The 21,241-nt window shown below is 49.4% G+C and overlaps 1 protein-coding gene and 1 long non-coding RNA gene across 7 annotated transcripts in view; one reads left to right on the forward strand and one right to left on the reverse strand.

Annotated features, from left to right (window-relative positions):
• Sema4d (semaphorin 4D) overlaps positions 1-21,241 on the reverse strand; it is a 108,545-nt gene that overhangs the window by 66,856 nt on the left and 20,448 nt on the right. For all 6 annotated transcript variants that reach the window (XR_004115385.1, XM_031359553.1, XM_031359552.1 and 3 more), the window contains exon 2: positions 13,446-13,515. The gene's annotated coding sequence lies outside the window, so the exon portion shown is untranslated. The remainder of the gene's footprint in view (positions 1-13,445; positions 13,516-21,241) is intronic.
• Positions 4,285-6,530, forward strand: LOC116082684. Its single transcript, XR_004115388.1, has 3 exons — positions 4,285-4,490; positions 5,391-5,541; positions 5,657-6,530. It is a non-coding gene; the product is annotated as an uncharacterized LOC116082684 (long non-coding RNA).

Genomic DNA, 21,241 nt, shown 5'->3' on the forward strand with positions numbered 1-21,241 from the left:
CAGCAGCCAAATGAAAACCCGCTGGCCCGCGACCAGGCTCACCCCATTTCGGCGCCACTCACAAACATTAACTCATCCTGTTTAGTCCAAAAGCATGCCACATAATACATCTTACATCGGTGTGTGGCTCTTTAAGTCACCCTCATCAGACACACAGATGCCACCACTGGCTAGCTGGCAGGCCTGGACACTTGAGGCCAGGCTGGTCTGTGGCTCAGCCAGAATGGGCCATGCATAACTAACAAGCAGATCAGCATCCTCCCTCAGAACCCACCATGCCCTGGGAGCTGTCAGGCCGTGGGACCTCTATTCACACCCACCAAGGACAAGCCTATGGGTATGTTGTTTTCTCATCCCAGGTCAGGGGACCCACCTCTCTTCCCCGATGAACTGGAGAGGAAAAGTTAAGCACCATTCTGCATAATTGGATACACTATATTAAGTACCGTTAAATGCTACTAGAATTTTGAGTTCTGGGTTGGGCTCTCCCCCAGCCTTTACTGTAAACATCCTTCCGATGCAGTCTGGAATTGATTAAAATGGCTAGGAGTGGGCATGTGACAGACATTGAACAAGGAACCACAGGCCCAACAAACAGCTAGGTTGCCCTCATGACAGCCAGGCTATTCAGCTGCTGGAGTGTCCCCCTAAGGACACTCCAGCAGCTGCAGAGGACCACTGTAACCACGGCTGAAATCAGCACATTTTAGTCATAACCATTCCAGAGAGAGTCTGCACCATTCTGGGCGTGCAGCACTCCAAGATATCGCAAGCCTGAGCAATGTCCAGCTTATCAAGCAGATATTTTCACTTGGGCCAGAGAGGACACACATGCCCAGAAGGCCTATTGCAGGAGCAAATATAATCTTTCATTTGTATAAAGGGTTGTGTCAAAATTGGCACAAACACCCTTGCCACACACACCTCCTGACCATGTAAGCAGGCTGATTGGCTCACTTCTCCAGTTAGTCAGGAGACCCCTTCCTGTGCTGTGCCGTCCTCTGGTGTCGTAACTTTAGCTCCAATGAAAGCCTCCCTCCAGTGGTCTTGGCCTACTTCAGATTCTCATCATGGCCCTAGGGGGCTGAGCTGGGAGCACCAAGAGGAGACAATGGAGCAGCAACAGCCGTGGCAGTGGCGATGCTACCAGCAATAGCCATAGCACCAAGATGGTGGCCGACGGGGCATGGTGTGCAAAATAGGAGGACTTGCATTCATATCCTCAGAAACCACACACAACACAGCACAGCAATGCGTGCCCAGAATGTAATCCCAGAATTCCTACAGTGAAATGGAAGGCAGAGACAGGTTAATCCCTAGAAATCACTGACCAGTTAGCCTCCGGTATGGAGAAGCAAACAACAGAGACCCTGTCTCAAACAAAGTGAAAGGTGAGACCCAACACAATACATGCATGTACTCCGGCCTCTACATGCATGACATGGCATGCACACACACCCACTTGTATGCATGAATACACATACCAGACTGAGAGTCTCCATCTCTGTCTCTGTTTGTCTCTGTCTCTGTCTCTCTCTGCCTGCAGGATTAGTGGCCAGTGACAAAGACGACAAAGGATAGGAAAGTACCGAGAATTGGTTTGGCTCTAACTCCTGAGTGTATGGTGGGATAAAGGTGTGTGCTATCACACCCAGCCTGGAGAGAGCTGCAGAGAACCAAAGATGAAGGACTGTAGTCCTTGGTCACAGAGCTGCAAGATCTACCAAGTCCTAGAGACACCCTATGCTTCATTCAGAGTTACGACACTGGCTACTGGTAGGAGCCACAGGTCCTAACACGCAAGGCACAGGGACTGTAATGCTAGCTTGTGATGACTGCTGCTGCCATACACTGCTGCTAAGAGCCGAGGGTTACACTATCTGCCCCGTGCCAGCACTGGCAGCTAAAGCCTGGAGGAATGTGCTTACAACCTGAGCACCTTCAACCACACACCTTTGGCCACCAGAGTCAGGAGCAGAAAGCTTCTAGCTCTTGGACTCAGAAATATGCGCCTGAGTCTGCACATATATAGGCTCCAACACTTGAGGGCTTGGGGCTGTCAATCCATCAACTGCTAAGAATTTCTGAGGAGACCATGAGGCCCCCAGATGGCTGACAGGAAACCTCCATTATCCCCCAGTGCAAGTCTCTCCACATATCTCTCTCTCCACTCTTCCTCAGTATACTCATAACTATCTTTAAAATCCAGCTCTGACCGACACCATCAGGGACTCAGGATATGGCTCATTTGGTAGAAGACTTTGGCTACACAAACAAGAAGATCCAAGTTGGAGTCCCCAGCACCCATGTAAAGGAGTCAAGCAGGTGACATATGTACTCAGGGGACAGAGACAGGTGGATCTCAGGAATTCACTGGGCAGCCAGTCTAGCCAAAACCATCTTTTGGCTTCCATAGGAATATACACACACACACATACACACACACACACACACACACACACACACTTACACACACACACTCAACCATGTAATACAAAGACAAACAATGGAACACAACTCTCTGCTACCTTCAGATTAAAATCTTGGCTCTGCACCTTAAGGCAGTACAGTTGGTTGCCTGATCCCATTTGTTTCTCTCCACCTCAACTCTCTGGGTCTGGCCTTCTGCTTATAAAGCCATCAGGCTGTCCAGAAAAAACGATCTGAAAAAAAAAGAGCTTCCCATACCAGCTCCCTAGTATCACATGCTCACGCCCACCTGCACAGAGAGCCTGGTACCTGCTGCGGTTAGGCAGTACCCCAGACGCCAGCAGAGCTACCCACATGCAATCAAGTAGGGGATGAGACACGGAAACATGTCTTGGGGTGTAACAAGAGATAGTCAGTCCTACTTGGGTGCTGGAGATGAGCTGGCTTGGGCAGAGGCCTAGATTGATCCTGAGTTGAGAGCAGAGCCAGCAGGGGCCAGCCAGCCCATAGTTACTCTGTGAGTTCTCTATTCTAGTACTGTGTTGTGCTCAAGCTCCCAAAAGTTGTCTTGCCTGATCAGCAGCCTGCTTTCCTAGCCACTCACAACAGTACAGCCTTCTAAGAACAAAGGCCACTGCCTCCCACGGCAAACTGCTTCCTCAGCACCTACGGGTAGGCAGACCCTCTCCCTCTACGCATTCAGGACTCAGTGGGGAGTGTTCTCCTCCATGCCAGTGGGCAAGCTGCAGTTCTGCACAGCAGTCAACATGGGTGATGGCTCTCTCTGCAGGGCCTGGCCTCTAGGCATGACAGACGACTGTAAAGGCCAGGCCTAGGCTGAGGTGTATGGCAAGTCATATCCAAGTGGCATGTCAGGATGTTCCCAAGAACAGGAGAGAGAGGGCAGAGGACCCATGCCCCTGCCTGGCAGCTCCTCCTCAGGGCTCCAACCCCCACTCCCAGCCCACTCCAGCAGAGCAGTGGACAACACTGGCTTCTTTTAGGATTTGGGGCTGCCTGGTGCCTGGCTGCTCAGCTGCTTGCCTCTCATTCCTTCTCCCAACAGCAGCTCAGTCGCTTTGCTTCTGATCTATTAAATGTCAGCCTCAGATGAAAAGGAGAGGGCGCAGTCGCTGTGGATGACAGGCTGGTGACTGGAGGAAGGGCCGCGTGTCCCTTCTTCTCTACAGAGACCATGAGGCCAGTCACACAGCAGAGGAACTGGGATGCCTACGACAGAACTGATAGCCCCTCTCAGCCCCGCCCCCAGCCACTTCTTCGGGTGCTGTATTGACCACACCAACATCCCATACAGCATGCAGTGTGGATCAACAACCACCAGGTTTGTGAGAGAGACTGTAAGTGTGTCCCTCCCAACCATAATACCCAGTGTTCCTCTCTTTCCAGGGGCTAGGCCACACTCTCAGACCCAAGAAACTCTGATGTCCAGCTGCCAGCGTCAAGGTCACAGGACAGAGCAATAGGAGGGGCTTGGACAAGCAGGGGAGGGGTGCAGCCTCGATGGCTTTCCTGCCTGACTCAATACAAGCACTTCTGTGAGGATGGTGTGGAGCTGGTCCCTTACGTCACAAGAGCACAAAACGAAGAAGCCAAGAGACAGCAAAGCATCGTAGAGCTGAGACGTTCAACAGGAGGGGATCAGAAAGTCATTAAAGAAATAAAGTGTAGAGTTAAGGCCGACTCCCCCACCTGCTGTTCAGGGGAAGACAGCCTTTCAACAGAGCCCAGCAAGCAGGAAAAGGCCTAACTAACCCCACAGAAAACCAAGACACGGATGCGGACGAGCAGACAGGCCTACACAGCACCTGCCCAGTCACTTCCTCTACCCCCAGGAAGCTGCTTCTCCGCAGACCAAGACTCACAGTCGAGAAGGCCCACCTGCAGCTCACTGGGCCCCCTGGGAAACTCCCCACCACTTCCTGGTGAGACTTGCCAGGTAACAGCTAAAGCATGACTGGACTCCTGCCCCAGGGCAACACCCCCAAATTGAGATGCTATGGAATCTATGTTCCAGGCTGTGGAGGAGCTGAAAGAACCATGTAAGTAGGAATGCCCTGACACCCTCAGGACCCATAGAGTCTTGCTGGCACATCCAGCCCCTCTAGCCATCTGTTTCCCTCAAAGCCCATTCCTTCATCATCTGCCCCCAAGCCCTGACCTTCTGTGTACCTGCTCCTTAGACCTAAGTGTCGTCCACCTTTCTCGCTGGCCTTGAAGCAATGCCACAGTTGCTGTTCCTGCAGAATGCTGGGTGTCAGGAAGATGTTGTTTATTCTTGTATAGCAGAGCCAGGGTCCGGCAACATCACTGCCACTATGAAGCAGCCAGGCCAGCAGCTGCTGACTGAGAAGAACCAGCCTACCCGGGACCAACAAATGGTTGGACAGACCGGGCCCAGTGGCACTGTGGCCAACCTCATCCCACACCTACCTTACAGACAGGGGGCGGGGGCAGGGTGTTAGTCCTCTGTGGGGTCAGGCACCTGCAACACTCCATACCTCCACCCACAGCTCGGGTGCGGCCGGGTCACATACAGGGAAATGCGGGCCTGACCTCATCCTGCTCCCAGTAGGGGTGGGGCCTGGCAAGCTCAGCAACAGAGTTTTCAGAAGCCATGGGGGACAGCCACCAGAGCAGCAGGCAATGTCTAGAGACAATACTCAGACTCAGGCCTGGCAGTCCAAGGTCAGGCATACCAACACAGGACATGGTGACACTCATCCTAACGCATGGCTATGGGCACAGAACAACTGCCATGTACCTCCAGACCACTGATGCCTAAATGAAGCCCAGGAGGACGGCAAATCCCCAACACAGAGGCTGTCTTCCGTGGCCACGCAGAACACAGGCTGTTTCCTAGCTGGTGCGCACTGCCTTACACTCTGACTTCACTCATTTCACAGTTGGGTTTTTGTTGGTCCTGTTTGTTTTTGAAACAGGGTCTCATTGAGTCCAGCCTGGCCTCAAACCAACATGTAGCCAAAAACTGACTCCAAACTCCTGAGCCTCCTGGGCTTCCAGGTGTGTCCCATCATGCCTGGTTTTATGCGGTGCTGGAGATCAAGCCTAGAGCTGCTTCTTACATTCGAGGTAAGCATTCCTCTAACCGAGCTACATCCTCAGTTCTAGTTTTACAGGCTCCCAGAGTCCACTGGTAACACAAGAGAGTAAAGAGCTTTCCCTTTCTCGCTGGTCTTCCTTGCAGAGCCCCTTCAGCACAGCTACTGTGTATCCTCTACAGAGGGAGCCTGTGGCATCCCACACAAGTTAGAGGGATCTCCTCTCATCCCTGAGCTAACAGCATGTGAAGGGCACAGAGTGGGGACTCCTTCACTGCTGTCAGCACACTCCATAGAATTGTCACCAAAGTGGATGGGAAAAGGCCAATAGGCCACCGGGGAGCGATGGAATGTCCTCTTATGAAGAACATACGAGGCCACTGAGCTGATGTTCAAATCGTGGATCAAAACCAAACATGAATGGTTGTCGCCTGGTGCCAGCGCACTGCAAAGACCCAAGATTGGACTCCATCTTCCTTCTAAAATGCCTTTTAGGGCCAGGGATGGTTTTGTGGGTAAAGATGTCTACCACCAAGCCTGACAACCAGAGAACTGAGCCCAGCAAGTTGTCCTTGGACCACCAGTTGAGCCACAGTACACACACACACACACACACACACACACACACACACACACGAAATAATAGTTTAAAAAAGCTCTTTTAATAAATTTTGGTTGTACCCCCACCCCCACATATGTGCTCTAACTCGCTCCTGAAGCCTTCCCTTAATCCATGCAAGGCAATTCAAACTCACAGACTAAAACTCCAGCGCAGCCATTGTTTCTTCACACTGACACCACAAATCTTAAGAGCACAGAAAAAGACCTGAGCACGTATGCACACGTCTCATCTAGCTGACAAATGAGACTCTATTAAAAGCAGCCAGCAAGAGACAGAGTTGGGAAGCAGCTAGAGGCTCGGCCAGGCAAGGCGTCAGAACGAGTTCCACCTCCAGAATGAGTCCACATGTAGGAGAGCGCGAACTCTCTCGAGCTGTCCTCTGACCTCCACAAATGTGCCCCGGATCCCCACCTCCACACATAAAATAAATAAATGAAAAAAAAAATTAAGAATTGGACATTGGTGTTTTAAAGCAGAAAGATCTGGAACACTTGGCCCCTGTTGATGAGCAAGAGGGAGCAGGTAACCCAACAGAAGTGGTAGCAAAGAGTACAGCTGAAGAGTCACAGGGCTGGAACTGCTCACCAGGACTCAGGGACAGGCAGTGAGACACTTGTCACTGCAGAGGGAGGGAACTGGGAACGGGATCCACTACCCAGATCCTTTCCAAAACTAGGCCAGCAAGTTCTACCAAAGCCAAGAGCCACACACCCAGTGACCCAGCAGTGCCCCGCCCTGAGGTCAAGGCCTCTGAATGACAGTTCTGATGCAGCTGTCTGGCACCTATGGAAGTGCTCTTTATCCTGACTTCCTGTTTCCCTGGGGCTGCTCTCACCAATTACTAAAGCCCAGAGGCTTAAAACAACAGGAACTGGCTCTCCCACATCTCTAGAAGATAGAAGTCTTATGTCAATGTCACTGGGCCAAACTCAAGGACACTGTTAGACCTGACTGCCCCCACAAGCCCCCAAGAATTATATCTAGGCTCTCCCTGGATGCGGTGGCTACAAAGGGGGTCCTAGCTTATGGGGCTCTTGGTAACCCAGGTTCATTCAAGGGCAGAATTGACCTGGCCCCTGAGACTAAGAAGGCTTCGATCTATAATCTGCAACTGGAGACCTCTTAGATCCTAAACCTGCAGGCATTTCTTTCCTAAGGACCACCAAGGGTCCTTACATCTCATCAGAGCCCCATCGAGGGCTGGGGAGATGGCTCAGTGGGGCTGCACCAGCATGAGGACCTGGGTTTGAGTCCCCAGGACCCAAATTAAGCCAAATACAGTAGTAGTATCTATCTGTAACCCCAATTCCCCTCCAGGGAGATGGGAGGTGGATACAGGAGAAGCCCCAGAAGATCATAGGTCAATGAGTCTAGCACACACAAAGGAAACAAACAAACAAGTAAACGAGACCCTGTTTTATTAAGGTGGAAGGCTAAGACTCTGACCTACTCTGGGTCCTCATACCTTCACAAGCTCGTGCACACACACACACACACACATACATGTAATGTACAATACAGTAAGGGGGGAAAATCAGAATACCTTCCAGACATTCAGATGGAACATTAGGCACCACAGGGCCCAGGCAGGTTGGGATAAAACCCATTCTGGCAGCCCACCGGTCCAGAGTCCAGCTCATTCCACAGAGCCTTCTTTTTTTAGAGTCTTAACTCCTCTGTCTGTTGCCCCCGACCCTTGTCTCTCTCTGTATGTGTGTGTGTGTGTGTCTCTCTCCCTCTTCTAAGAGGGTGCCTGTGGCTGCATTTAGGAACTTCCAGATAAGCCCAAATGAGCTCTCCATTAAAAGACCTTAAATCTGCTCACACTCACAGGGGCTATATACACAAGACCACATTAACAAAGTGCTAGGGTCAGCACCTGACATCGCGGGGGGGGGGGGGGGGGGGGGGGGGGAGGTATACAACCTGCAGAAAGCCCTAAGAGCAAACACACAATGGCTGAGCGTGGGTCTCAGAGTCCAGTGTGCCTCCCATATGTACCACTGCCTGCACCTCCCGACTTTCATGATTAACATTCTGGACCTCCCAGGTTCTCAGGGGTCTGTGTTATTTGTACAAGTAAATGAACAATCCTCCTGGTTCAATCAAACATGCACCATCTAGGATCATGATGGCTGTGACTTCTAAACATGAGGCAACACCAGGAGGAGGAGGAAAGCAGATTCAGGTTATCTGGGGTGGGCCCCTTGTCCGAGTCCCAGCCCATATGTCCAGCTCAGAGGACACTCAGAAGGGCTCAGCTAGGGGGTATCCCTGTGGGACCAGCTCTGTATAGGAACACCACAAGAGGTGAGACATATAGCCTATGTCCTAACGGCCCTTCCTTTTAAATATGATGTCAGATCTCTCCATGTACCCATACACCATCTCTTCTCCCACTTGACCTTAGCGATCCCACCTGGGGTCGGTCTTCCCCAGCAGTTTAACATGTGCTGCTTGCTTAGGCCACCCTCTTGCTACAGAGAACTCTTCTACAGTTGGGTGAATAGAAACCAGCTGAGAAGGGCCAGCTTCTCGCAGACCCCCCCCCCCCCGAGGCCCACAGTTCCACCTGCCTTCTGGGAACCAGCATCCACATACTGCAGGATGGCAGGCAGAAATCTGTGAGGCCCAGGCCTGTAACTGGGAACTCAATGGTGCATCTAGAAAGCCACTCACTGCAAAGCTTGTATCATGGGCTCTGCTCATGTGCATGACAGCATCACCGCACGCAGGAGTCCTTTGTGGGACAGTAATATCCTGGCCAGATGTGAGGGTGCCTGAGGTCTTTTCCTAGAGCTGTGCTGGGTCCTCACAGATGCACAGGCATCAGCCCCTCCACTCAGGCTACTCAAAGCAGGTCACATGGTATTGGGGTGGGGGACAGACATTTATGAGGTGGCTCTCCTCCCATAAAGGCATGGGCTCACACAAACATGACATACAGGCCGAGCAAGCCACCACTGCATTCAAGACACAACCATGATATGGAAGATCGGCTACATACAAATGCACTGTATTTTTTTTTAATGTAGGAGTGCTCTGTCTGCACGTATGCTGACATGCCACCTATATGCCACTTACATGCCACCTACATGCCAGAGAGGGCATCAGGTTTCTTTATAAATGATTGTAAGCCACCATGGGGGTGCTGGGGATTGAACTCAGGACCTCTGGAAGAGCAGCCAGTGTTCTTAACCACTGAGCCATCTCACCAGCCTACATACACTCTATCTTTACCCCAACAGAAAACAAAGACAAAGTAAGCCTGCACAATGCTGGACCTTCAGGGTAAGGCCTCGCCTCAGGCAGGGCAGGGGTCTCAGGAGAAAATGGTCTGTGTGGTGGTCCTCTCAAGCACCCCACAGAAAGCTGCTCAAGAGCTGTCCTTAGAAACCCAGTAATAACAGTACTTACCCACCTGGCCAGCCCCAGAGGGATGGGAGCAAACCCAAACCCAAGGCAGCCAGAGCACTCCAGATCCAAACTACTGGACACACACAGCAGACAGCACACACCACTGACTGCATGGATGGCCAGGACAGCAGAGTAAATACTCTCTTACTCATTTAATCCAGTACACAAGTACGCACAATACGCCCTTCAAGCATGTGTTCAACACACTTCAGAAAGAGGCATTGCACAAAGCCTTCTGGGGGCTGAGTCTTCAAAGCAGGCTTTGGCTTTGAACAGCCACACTCCTGTACCTGGGCCAGGCACAGTACTTGTTTGTGGAACTGGGCGGTACGGGGACAAAGCACAGGAGAGCAATGTGTCCTGTATGGGGCTGCTAATATCAATGTCTGGCTCCACGTGTGCTAAGGGTGTGGATGCTTCCAGTCACTATAAATGGATACTTTGCTGTGGCCAATGCCAAGTCCCAGGTCAGGGCTGGCCCCTCTGTGCTTGAAGAGGCTGGATAATGCTAAACTGCATATCTCCTTGTCATTTCAGGGACACTGGAGGACCTACCATCTTGGGCATTTCTCCTGCAATGCCTGCTGGTGATCTACCCTGTGGTCCTAGTATCTGGCTGACGTTACAGAGGTGAGAGTTCTGTATACTAATGGCTCTTGGAGCTTTTGGCTCTGTACCTACTAGATCCTGCCCCCCGCCCCCAATGCCCAAGGGGGAAGAGCCTGGGCATTATTCTAGGTCACAGCCTCACAGGACTGCAGCAGCAGGACCAGAGAGACCCTCCCATGAAACACATGGAAGTACTTACCTCCCATTTTATTGTCGTTTAATTAAATCTACAGTAGCCCCGCTCAAAGCTTTTATTTTAGACACTTACTAAAAATAAGGCACCCCTCCTACATAAAAGTTGTCAGTCCCAAGGCAGTTGAGCATACTTGAGGGTAGCACACTTGAGTACTCGGTACACTCAGGGGTGGGCACACTTAGGGGACAGGTGCACTCAGCTGAGCCTACTCCAGGCCTGGGCACACTTGCATAGTGCTGCAGCATATGCACAATGGGCTTGGTAAGGCCTCATGGCTGGGGCTGAGATTACAGACAGCTGACTTAGAGGTTAGGAAGACTTCTTGCTCTTCCAGAGAACCAGACGCCAGTTTCCAGCACTACGGCAGACTGTCCACAGCCACCTGGAAATCCAGTTCCAGGAAACCAAATACCCTCCTCTGATCTCCCCGGGCACCCGCACACATGCAGCATACACACATACAAACACAGACACATACATAGAATAAACAAACACATCTCTAAAACCAAGAAAAGATGAAGCCAACCATAGTGACACACATCTTTAAGCCCAGCACTCGAGAGGCAGAGGCAGGCAGATCTGTGAGTGAGTTCAAGGCCAGCCTGGTCTACATAGCGAGTTCCAGGACAGCCAGGGATACACAGTGAGACCCTGTCTAAAAAAAAAAATAAAATAAAATAAAAAAAATAAAATAAAATAAAAATAAATAAAAAAAAAATAAATAAAACAAACAAAACACAAGAAAGCTACAGAACTGTGGGGAACCAGCCTGAGCACAGAAAAGACAGAATTTTAAAGCTTAGGCAGCTTCAAAGGTGCAGTAAGACTCAAACCTCTTTACCTCCCATACTCTATGTGTCCCCTTACTATGTACACAGGCAAGAGAATGGCTCTAAGAACAGAACTGCAGGTGAGATATAGCTTTGTAAGTTGTCGAGTAAGGCCTGTCCCTACTCCTGACATCTGCCCTGTCATACTCTCAGTATTTCCAACAGAATAGTGAGGGATCTGAGGGACACCCAAGCACCCCCAAACCATGCTCATTAGCCAGGCCTCCCAGAACCTTCTGGCTGCTGCTTCCCCTGCCTGGACACACCAGCTTCTCCCAGAGGCCACTCTTGGATTCTTGGCTAGATTTCCACCATGGCGTCATAAAGACAGGCCCCCAGAGGCAACAGTAGGGACAATGCCTGCTTTGTCCCCACTCTGAGGACCCACTAAAGGCAAAGCTGCTCGCATGGGCCACATCACGCTGGGAAAAGATCCTGAAAATTTATTTTAGTTTCCACCTCGATGCAAACCCTACAAAATACAGCTTAATATTCCTAAGTATTTCCTTTCTAGGCAGCCTTTTATATGCAAACTAGGGCAATCCCCCTTATCCTCAGGAGCTGCCCTCAAAGACCTCTGTGGGGTGACAGACAGCGGGGAGGGTGCTCCATGCTTTTTCAAGCACACAGAAACCTAGGGCAAATTCCTTTCTAAAAATTAGACACACTGAGATTGCAAGAATGGTTAGAGATAGGACTGAGCTGCAAGGAGCTGTGCTAGTGTGAGCCCTCTCTCCTGCTCTCAGGCACTTCACTGTGCTGTGTTCTTTCTTCTTGTTGATTTCAGGGAACAAACATGCACACAGTAGAACAGCAGATAAGGGACTGTATCCGTGATGTGAAAGCCGAGGCCTGGGCAACCTCCGAGCCACCAGCTAGAGTGGCGCGCTAACAGCTGGCCAACCCAACAGGGCTTCTAGACAAGACGCAGACACTTGAGTTATGACGGGAGACCAAAGCCATGCTGAGAAAGTCCACGGAATGCAGGTGTGTTCCTACAAACCTTCAGTCAGAGCTCTGGGCCCCGCTGTGCAAGGTGTAGGGTTTGACTGGCTGCTCCGTGTCTAGACTTGATCAGCAAAGTCATGGCAGGCACTTGGGGGCCTGGGATGGGGTTGGCCAGATAAGGACAAGCAATGATAGGAGCCGGATGTCACAGTGGTTGGGAGGAGGTCACAGACAAAGCTAGAGACACCCCTGAGAAAATGGCTGAGTCTGTTGCCTCCACCATAGGGTGCTGCTTCCTCAGCCGTGACAAAAAGTACCAATACCCACCTAGAGCTACTGAGACGGGGTGGCATAGCTACTGCACAGGCCCTTCTGAGGCCTAGACAAACCCAGAGGGCCTCTGCTGCTTACCAGCCGCAACATGCTAGTGTAGTGACCACGAAGGGCTGGCATGTCACCCTCCCCGTCTCCTACCTGAGCTGCCACCTCCACAGACATCCCTACTCCAGGGTCAAGCAGTAGCTGGGAGCACAGGAGAGAAGCAAGGAAGCGTTCTAGGGAGGGAGACAGGCTACCTTCAAAGACCCGTGCACGCCTTGGAACACAAAACCTCCAGGGGATATTTTAGGGGGAGCAGGAAGGGTAACTCATGCCAGGACTAAACCCCAGCTCCCTCCTGTCTTGCCGGGAAGGCGGAAGCTGGTGCTGACTCAGGGGTTTTGACGGTAAATCTTCATTGTCAACGGACGGGATTTAGAGTCATACTGAAGCACGCATTGGTGGTTGTGTCTGTGAGGATGTTTTCCAGAAAAATTCAACTGAGGCTGGAAGACCAGCCCTGAATATGGGTTGTTCTACCATGGGGTGGGTTCCAGGCTGAGGCAAGCTGAAGAGCAACATTGTTTCCCTCAGCTTCCTGACTACAGATGTGACTAGATCGGCTGCCTCAAGCCCCTGCTGCCCACCTGCCATGATGGGCTTGGTCCTTAAACTGAGCCAGAACGAACCTTCCCTCCTTCCTTAAGTGGCTGTTGTTGGGAATTACATCCTAACAGAAAAGTGAGGAATTCACCATCTCAATATGCTTTATCCCGAAGCCTCTAGCTGGCAGCCATTCTCCCTCCATCCACACAGAACCTTCAATGCTCCAGCACTCACCCAGACAGAGCTCTGACAGGAACGCCTAGGTTTGCTCGGACAGACTTTTTTCTTGGTTCTCTAATCACACCACGGGGCCAGGTATAGAACGGACTGCTGACTCATGGGGCCGCCTCCCAAGGGAATCTTCCTTGGCAGTGAATTTAGTTACTCACCTAGGGATCAGTGTTGTCAGACATGTCAGTATTCAGAACTTGGCTTGTGTCCCCGTAGTATTACCAGGCTCTGAAACAAGAATTGGAAAGGGGGAATGAGCAGAACCAAAGTGAGTCAGACACGCACACACTAACATATGCACAGGAGACTCTGTAAGGGTACTGCCCAAGAGAGCAAGCATTCTGCTATCAAGTGCATCATCACTTCTGCCAGTGCAGCACATCATCACATCTGCCAGGTGAACCATACAGGACAACCCCCACCAGGAACAGGAAGGGTGATGGCAGTGCCTGTTCCACCCTGGTGTATTTTCTCAGGGCTAGCTAGAATCAGAGCAGCAGAGTGTGCACACACAAACTAAGAGAATCTGGGTGTGTGGAGAGGGGCAGGAGATCAAAGGCTGTAAAAGATAATCCAGTCCTCATTTTAAAAAAAAAAATGGCATTTTGAGGGTGGAGAGATGGCTCCGCGGTTAAGAGCACTGACTGCTCTTCCAGAGGTCCTAAGTTCAATTCCCAGCAAGCATATGGTGGCTCAAACCATCTGTAATAGGGTCCAATGCCCTCTTCTGGTGTGTCTGGAGACAGTGACAGTGTATTCGTATACATTAGATAAATAGATAAATACAAACTGGCATTTTAGGGCCAAGGAGATGACTCGGTAAGTAAAGATGCTTGCTCCCCCAGATAGGACATTCTGTGTTTGATTCCTGGGAACCACAAATGGGAAGAGAAAACTGACTCTCACAAGCTGTCCTCTGACTTCCACACAAGTGCCGTGGTGCACACTTACACAAACAAGCAAACATTTAAAAAGCTTTTAAAAAGAATGCCATTTTAGCACAACACCTTCAATGTAGGCCCGGAACTAAAGCTACATGCTATAGGAAATGCCACTGTCAGCACACAGTCAGCCATAGTGTCAGCACACAGTCAGCCAGCCACAGCATTAGCACACAGTCAGCCACAGCGCCAGCACACAGTCAGCCACAGCGCCAGCACACAGTCAGTCATTTGCAGAAGATAAGGAAGGATAAGACCAAGAGTACTTGGACTTCTGAATTTAAAAAAATAATAATAATCAAAAGCAGAAAAGGTTTTATTATGCAACACACAAAAGAAGACATAGAAACAGCAGGCAGAAAAATGCCAGGGCCACCTTTCCTAAGGTCTCCTGGGACCACAGAGCCCCCAGTCAGTGCATAAAACCGCAGAGGGCAAACCAGAGACGGTGACAGTCTGGTGTCATTAACTACATAAAGAATAAGCAAGGTGTCCCTGCCTCTTCCAGGTGGACAGGGATCTGAAGTAGCCCATCACCAGGGCCAGGGATGGGGATGGTCCAGGGAACTCCCAACACAGTCAGGAAAAGAACTGGCCTGACACCGGGAAGCTCCTGCCATATATCCTGGCCATATATCCTGCTACTGTTGGAAGAGTACCTCCCAGATCCATGTGTTGAAATTTGGCAGCCCCATTGTTCCAGTATTAAGAGGGTGACACTCAACTGTATATTCCTGCATTGCTGGTATTTAGAGGTGGGGCTTTTGCGAGGTAATTAGATGAGGTCATGACATTAGATTTGATCTCCATGACAACATTAGTAGCTTTAAAGAAAAGGGTGAGACCCATGCTCCACACCTCGGTCTGTCTCACCATGTGATGTCCTTGTCATGATACCCTAACAGCAACAGATGCTAGTGCTCTGCCCCTGGGCGTCCTAACTTCAAACTGTAAGCTGGATAAAGCACCCTTCTTCAAAAATTACCCAGTAGACGCAACAGAAAGAGGACCAAGACCGCTTCCCCCTCAGACACAAAGAGAGTCAAAGGACATTCTCTGCATCGCACCAAAGCCACGGAAACGGCCTCCAAGACCATCGGCGGTGACCAGAGCAAGTGACAGTTTATCCAAATGCCTGTGTCCTAGGCAGCTGTATGGAAGAAGGCAGTCACCCTGTGTGGAGGCAGAGCAGCCCAAGACAGAATCAGGGCTGGACAGAGGTGGCCAGACTGGGACTGTGGCTCCAGCTTCAGGAATGCATGACTGCAGAGTGTGAATGAGTGTCAGGAGACAGTCAGGTAAGTACCCACAGGCTCTTACACCGAGGGTTGGGTCTGGGAGTCAGAAAACAACCTGATCACCTCTCTGCTAGTGACACTTCTACCCTGCATACTCCAGCAGATACATGCCACAGTCCACTAAAAGGGAGCAATCAACCTGTACACATTCACCCATATATATGGATATATATATCATGCACACACATATATATGGAGATTGGTGTATATATATACACATATATATATCTCATGCACACATGCACTCATGCCTATAGACACATATGCTCTAAATGCACACATCCATTGACATTGTTAGAGGCCCTTCTCCCAGAAGCCCTACCCACTCAGCCACCAACTCGGAGATATGCATTCTTAGCCACTGCTACTTCCTGGAGACCCCAAGAGCCTCAGGGAGTGGTTTTCACAGAGAGAAACTGCCAGGGGTGAATGAAAACCAGATCCTTGGGCCCCGTTAGGAACCCTGGTCCTACAGCTGAGGGTAACACAGGAAAGTACATTCCTAATAGATTCCAGGTCTATGCTGCAGGGGCCTCTGGGGCCACTCCTGAGGAGCGGTTCTTCCAGTGAAGGTTAGGCTCTGGAACACTGCCTTCTAGCTACCATGAGCTGTCAAGCACCTGGGACAGAGCTGTAGCTCACATCCTCTGCCATGTCCTCACCTAAGCAGACTGCTGGTATCATGTCACACACCAGCACAGCCACACTGTTACAACGTGGCAACAGACAGCTGCAGAAGGCTCAACAGCAAGGGACAGCAGGCACAGAGGCCATTTTGGGGACAGCACAGGCCAGGACAATCACTGTGTTCTGCTTTCTTGTTCTACAACTCATCCTTACTTCAAGTTGGTGCTCAGCCATAGCCTGGGATCCCCAAAGCCCCTGGTCCCCTCTGTGATGAGACTTTCCAAATCTTCTGCATTTTCAAACACGCCCCTATCTCCCACCCTCCCCTTTCAAAGATATTTTCTATGTATGTATGTAAGCCATATGCATGCAAGAACCCACAGAGGTGTTGAGAACCGAACTCTAGCCTCTACAAGAGCAGCCAGTGCACTTAATCACAGAGCCATCTCTCCAGACCCAACCTTCTTTCTATTCCTTAAAAGTCAATCTGTTTGAAAGCTCAGCATGACACAGATTTGTTTTTAATCAAATGAAGCAAAATTACTTGCCTGAGGAATTACTCAAAAGAAGTGGGGGAGGCGCTTTTCCCTCACCTTAGATGCTCCAGTGTTTCAGGGCAGGAACCGAAATCTACATCTTATCATTTAAACAGGGCAAACAGGGACAATGACAATGTGCCCTACAGAAGGACACTGCCAATCATCTTCAACCCCACTTAGCAAAGGCAAAGGACAGGGACGCTGTGAAGGCATGGCCAGACCTGCCCAATGCAGCCTGAGGAGTCTCCCCCTCACAACCTCCTGGACTAACACTGTAGGAAAAGAATTTCAGGGTGAGTCGTGTTTATTAACCAGAGATGAGGCACAGTACATTCAGGGCTGCTGCTTAGAAAGCCATACTTAGGTATCTTTGCAATGGTTTTTACACACACACACACACACACACACACACACACATTTATATTTACATATGGTATATAGACATATATATGTACAAATTTTTGTGGCTAAGAATCTAATTTACAACAAGATTTAAGGTTTAAGCTAAGTTTTTAAATTTTATTTTATTATTTTATGTATGTGGGTGTTCTGCCAGTGTGTACCACGTGCATGCCTGGTACCTAAGGAGGCCAGAAGAGGGCACTGGATGCCCTGGAACTGGAATCAGAGGGTTGTGAGCCACCAGGTGGGTGGTAGGAATAGAATCAAGAGTCCTCTGTAAGAACAGCCACAGAACTGAGCCATCTCTCCAGCCCTGAAGCTCAGTGTTAAACTTAAGTTTAAAAAAATGAGCTGGCTTACTTATTTCAAAAAGCATTAAGGATTTTCTTTTGTGAACAGAACTGTCGGGTGCACTGCTCATGTGCAGGGATGGCAGATTAAACTTAAATTATATGAGCTGGTGTGTTTATTTCAAAAAACATTAGCCAGGCAGTGGTGGTGCATGCCTTTAATCCCAGCATTTGGGAGGCAGAGGCAGGAGGATTTCTGAGTTCGAGGCTAGCCTGGTCTACAGAGTGAGTTCCAGAACATCCAGGACTACACAGAGAAACCCTGTCTCGAAAAACAAAAACAAAAACAAAAACAAAAAAAAACAAAAACAAAAAAAGTTAAGGATTTTCTTTTGGGAATGGAACTATCAGGTACACTACTCATGCAGGGGTGGCAGAGGCCTGCTGCCATGGGCAAATGCAAGCATTCTGGCCTGTGCAGGCACAGCTGGCTTGTTTTGTAAGGTAGACTGAGCTCACGGCTCACTCTACGGTTGAAGGTGACTGTGAACTTCCTGGTCATCATGCCTTCCCCTCCAGAGTGCCGGGATTGCCGGTGTGAGCCTTCACACTCGTTTCACACAGCCTTGGGGGATTGAACCCAGCGCCTTGTGCCTGTTAGGCAAGCACTCCACCTACTGAGCCACCTTTTCAGCTTTCTCGGCTAGCTGTTTTTTAACATCCTTGTTTGGGATGTCGTTAAGAAGACAAACCCTATTTCTGTAGGCAACTTTGATTTTTTTTTTTCCCCAATCTTGATCCAACTTTTAACTCCCAGCCAAGCTCTGAAGAATAAGCCTTCCTTCCACGGCCCTATGATTTTCTGCCTTCCTCTCCTCCTCACTCCATTTGGCAGGCTTGTCTGGGCTTTTTGAACAGGCCAACAAGCAGCTTTAATGGAACAGCAATGAATCTGTTCCTTGGAACCGTCACCCGCAGAGCCCTCACAGAGGAGGGACGAGCTCATCCGCTCTCTGGCCTACAAGTTTCCTCTCCCTGCGGATTGAAGCCAACTCAGTTATCCTCTGGGACTGTTCCCAGGTAGCAAGCCGGCTCTTCTGGAGACGCTGCAGATGCGCAGGTCACTGGGGTGCTTGTGTGTTAATTGGCTAGTCCTGGCACCACCTGCCACCAGGGCTGCAGAGCCTTGGTGTTCACCCTGACACAGCCCACTGGCTATTCCCTGGAGAGGAGATGGTGGAGACGGCCCCTGGGCACGAGGCAAGGGATGACTACATTAGTCCTAAAATCCACAATACTTGAACCAAGAAATGTCCAACTCCCACCATCCGCAAAAAGAGAGGAGTCACCACCACAGACCCCACAGACACTGGCAGAAAAACAATCATAAACATGAAAAGCCCAGTTTGCAAGAAAACCCAATTCTTTAGAAACTGAAAACAACCTAAATTCACCCAAGATGACAGACAGTTTCATCGATACTGTAAACACTAAGGAAATTTTAAAAATGTAATGAAAACCCCAGAAAATTACATTGGAAAGGTCTCGACAATTTGATTGAAAAAACCTATCCCACACGATAGAAAGAAGTAACTAATAACAACTGTATATAGTCTGTTCTAGACAATGGGAGGGGGAAACAGCGAGGCTGAGGCTACCTGGACAGCGAAACAATCACGTCCGGCACATTAATCTCAGGAAGAAAGGAAGACAATGAAAAAGGAAAAAACAACTCCACCTTTTTGACTGATATATCTTAAAATTTTTATTCTGGGGGCTGTGAATGTCACCGGAACAAAACACTTTGGCACCCTTGGAAATAAATTTATGTGGATAAACTATGATAAGATCTTATATTGCAAATGGATCTTTTCTAATTAAAATGTGTGTGGGGGGTATATGCACTTGTACATGTGTGAGAACATAGGTCAGCATCATGGCTCTATACAATATTATTTATTATTGAGCGGGGCACGCAGAGTGGAGGTCTCTCTCTCTTTCCCTTTCTGTACCTTCTGGGATAGAGCCTCTCTGGTTGTGTCTTTCCCACTACATACTCCAAGCAGCCAGTCACCGACTGCCTTGCATAGAAGTGCTGAGATTACAGATGCTTGGGTTCTCAGAATGGAACTCAGCCCATCAGACGTGCATGGCCTATGCTTTTATCCACCGAGCCATCCATATTTATTTACCCATTTATTTTTGCCTTGCTGCAGGTTCTCTTACCAATTGGCAGAACAAATTAGCCAGTGAGGCACCTCTCAAATCTTCCCATCTCCATAACCAGAGCTAGGATCATGGGTGTAAGCTATCACATCTGGTTCTTGGGTATCAAGGATTCACTCAGGGCCACATGCCTGTGAGTGTGTGAACCAAAACAGTGAACTCTAGGTTCTGTGAGAGACTGAGCTTCAATATGTAATCCACCCCCCCCATCATAGCCAGGCCTCCATATGTGCACATGTACCCTCACACACACACACACAAGTATACACACATATTAGCATACATATATACAAGAACACTATACCAAAATAAAAAATTTATAAAACTGTATCTAAATTAAAAAATAAAGTGTAGCCAGGCAGTGGTGGCACACACCTTTAATCCCAGCACTTGGGAGGCAGAGACAGGCGGATTTCTGAGTGCGAGGCTAGCCTGGTCTACAGAGTGAGTTTCAGGACAGCCAGGGCTATCCAGAGAAACCCTGTCTCGAAAAACCAAATAAATAAATAAATAAATAAATAAAAATAAAGTGTAAAAACAACTAGAAAGTTTCATAGACATATATGAAACTGTCAAGTAATAATAAAGAAGAAGCAGTAAAAGGAGTTCAAAAGAGTCAAAAAAATTTTTTATTTACTTTATTTTATGTGTATGAGTACACTGTAGCTGTTCAGATGGCTGTAAGCCATCATATGGCTTCTGGGAATTGAACTCAGGATGGCACCGCTCACTCTAGCCCCGCTTGCTCTGCCCCACTCGCTCTGGCCAAGAGTCAAAAATTTTGAAGCCGTTCCTGACAACCCTCTGCAAATATCACATGCTGCAGACCAGAGTGTTTACACAGCATTCAGGGTCTATGTTTGCTCCATACATGACTGAGGTCTAAAGGTAACGCAAAGCCTGAATCCTGTAATTACTGGGAAAACGGAGACGCCAGGACAAACCATCTACCCCTTTGGAATTTCAAGGATCATGGCTTTAACCTCCCAGAGTGTAATACAGCACATCCTGGATGCTGTGTGTGCAGCTCACATTCTTGGCCACACAGTAGCCCTATCGCCCGACACTTAATCTTACAGTTTCACTTACCTACTATCAATCACAGTCCAAAAATATCCACAGGGTTTGTTCTAAGTTTGTAGCTGCTTGATGTTCTTTGTTGAACACATATGCATGCACGCGCGCGCACACACACACACACACACACACACACACACCTTCATCGCCTTGCCCCATCCTGATGGGCTATGCATCCTCTTGCCCACTGTATCCACCATGTATACATTATCCACTCAATACTTTCTCGGTTATCAGCCTGACTGCCTGAGCATCACAGGGCCTTAGTTCCAGTAACCTCTATTCTATTGGGGGAGAGAGAGAGAGAGAGAGAGAGAGAGAGAGAGAGAGAGAGAGAGAGAAATTGAGAGCGAGTGTTAACACACATGCACTTGTATTAGAGCCCTTTTCAATAAGAGTCATCCTAAGTAGCCTAGGTAGGGCCTGAAACTGCAATCCTCCTATCTCTCCTCCCATCATCCTCCCATCCATACTCCCAGCTCATCTTCCCATCCATCCTATTTCATCCTCCCATCTCTTCCCAGCTCACCCTCCCACATCTCATCCTCCCATCC

The sequence above is a fragment of the Mastomys coucha genome, unplaced genomic scaffold (genome assembly GCF_008632895.1).
Source record: "Mastomys coucha isolate ucsf_1 unplaced genomic scaffold, UCSF_Mcou_1 pScaffold7, whole genome shotgun sequence".
Taxonomy (NCBI): Eukaryota; Metazoa; Chordata; class Mammalia; order Rodentia; family Muridae; genus Mastomys; species Mastomys coucha.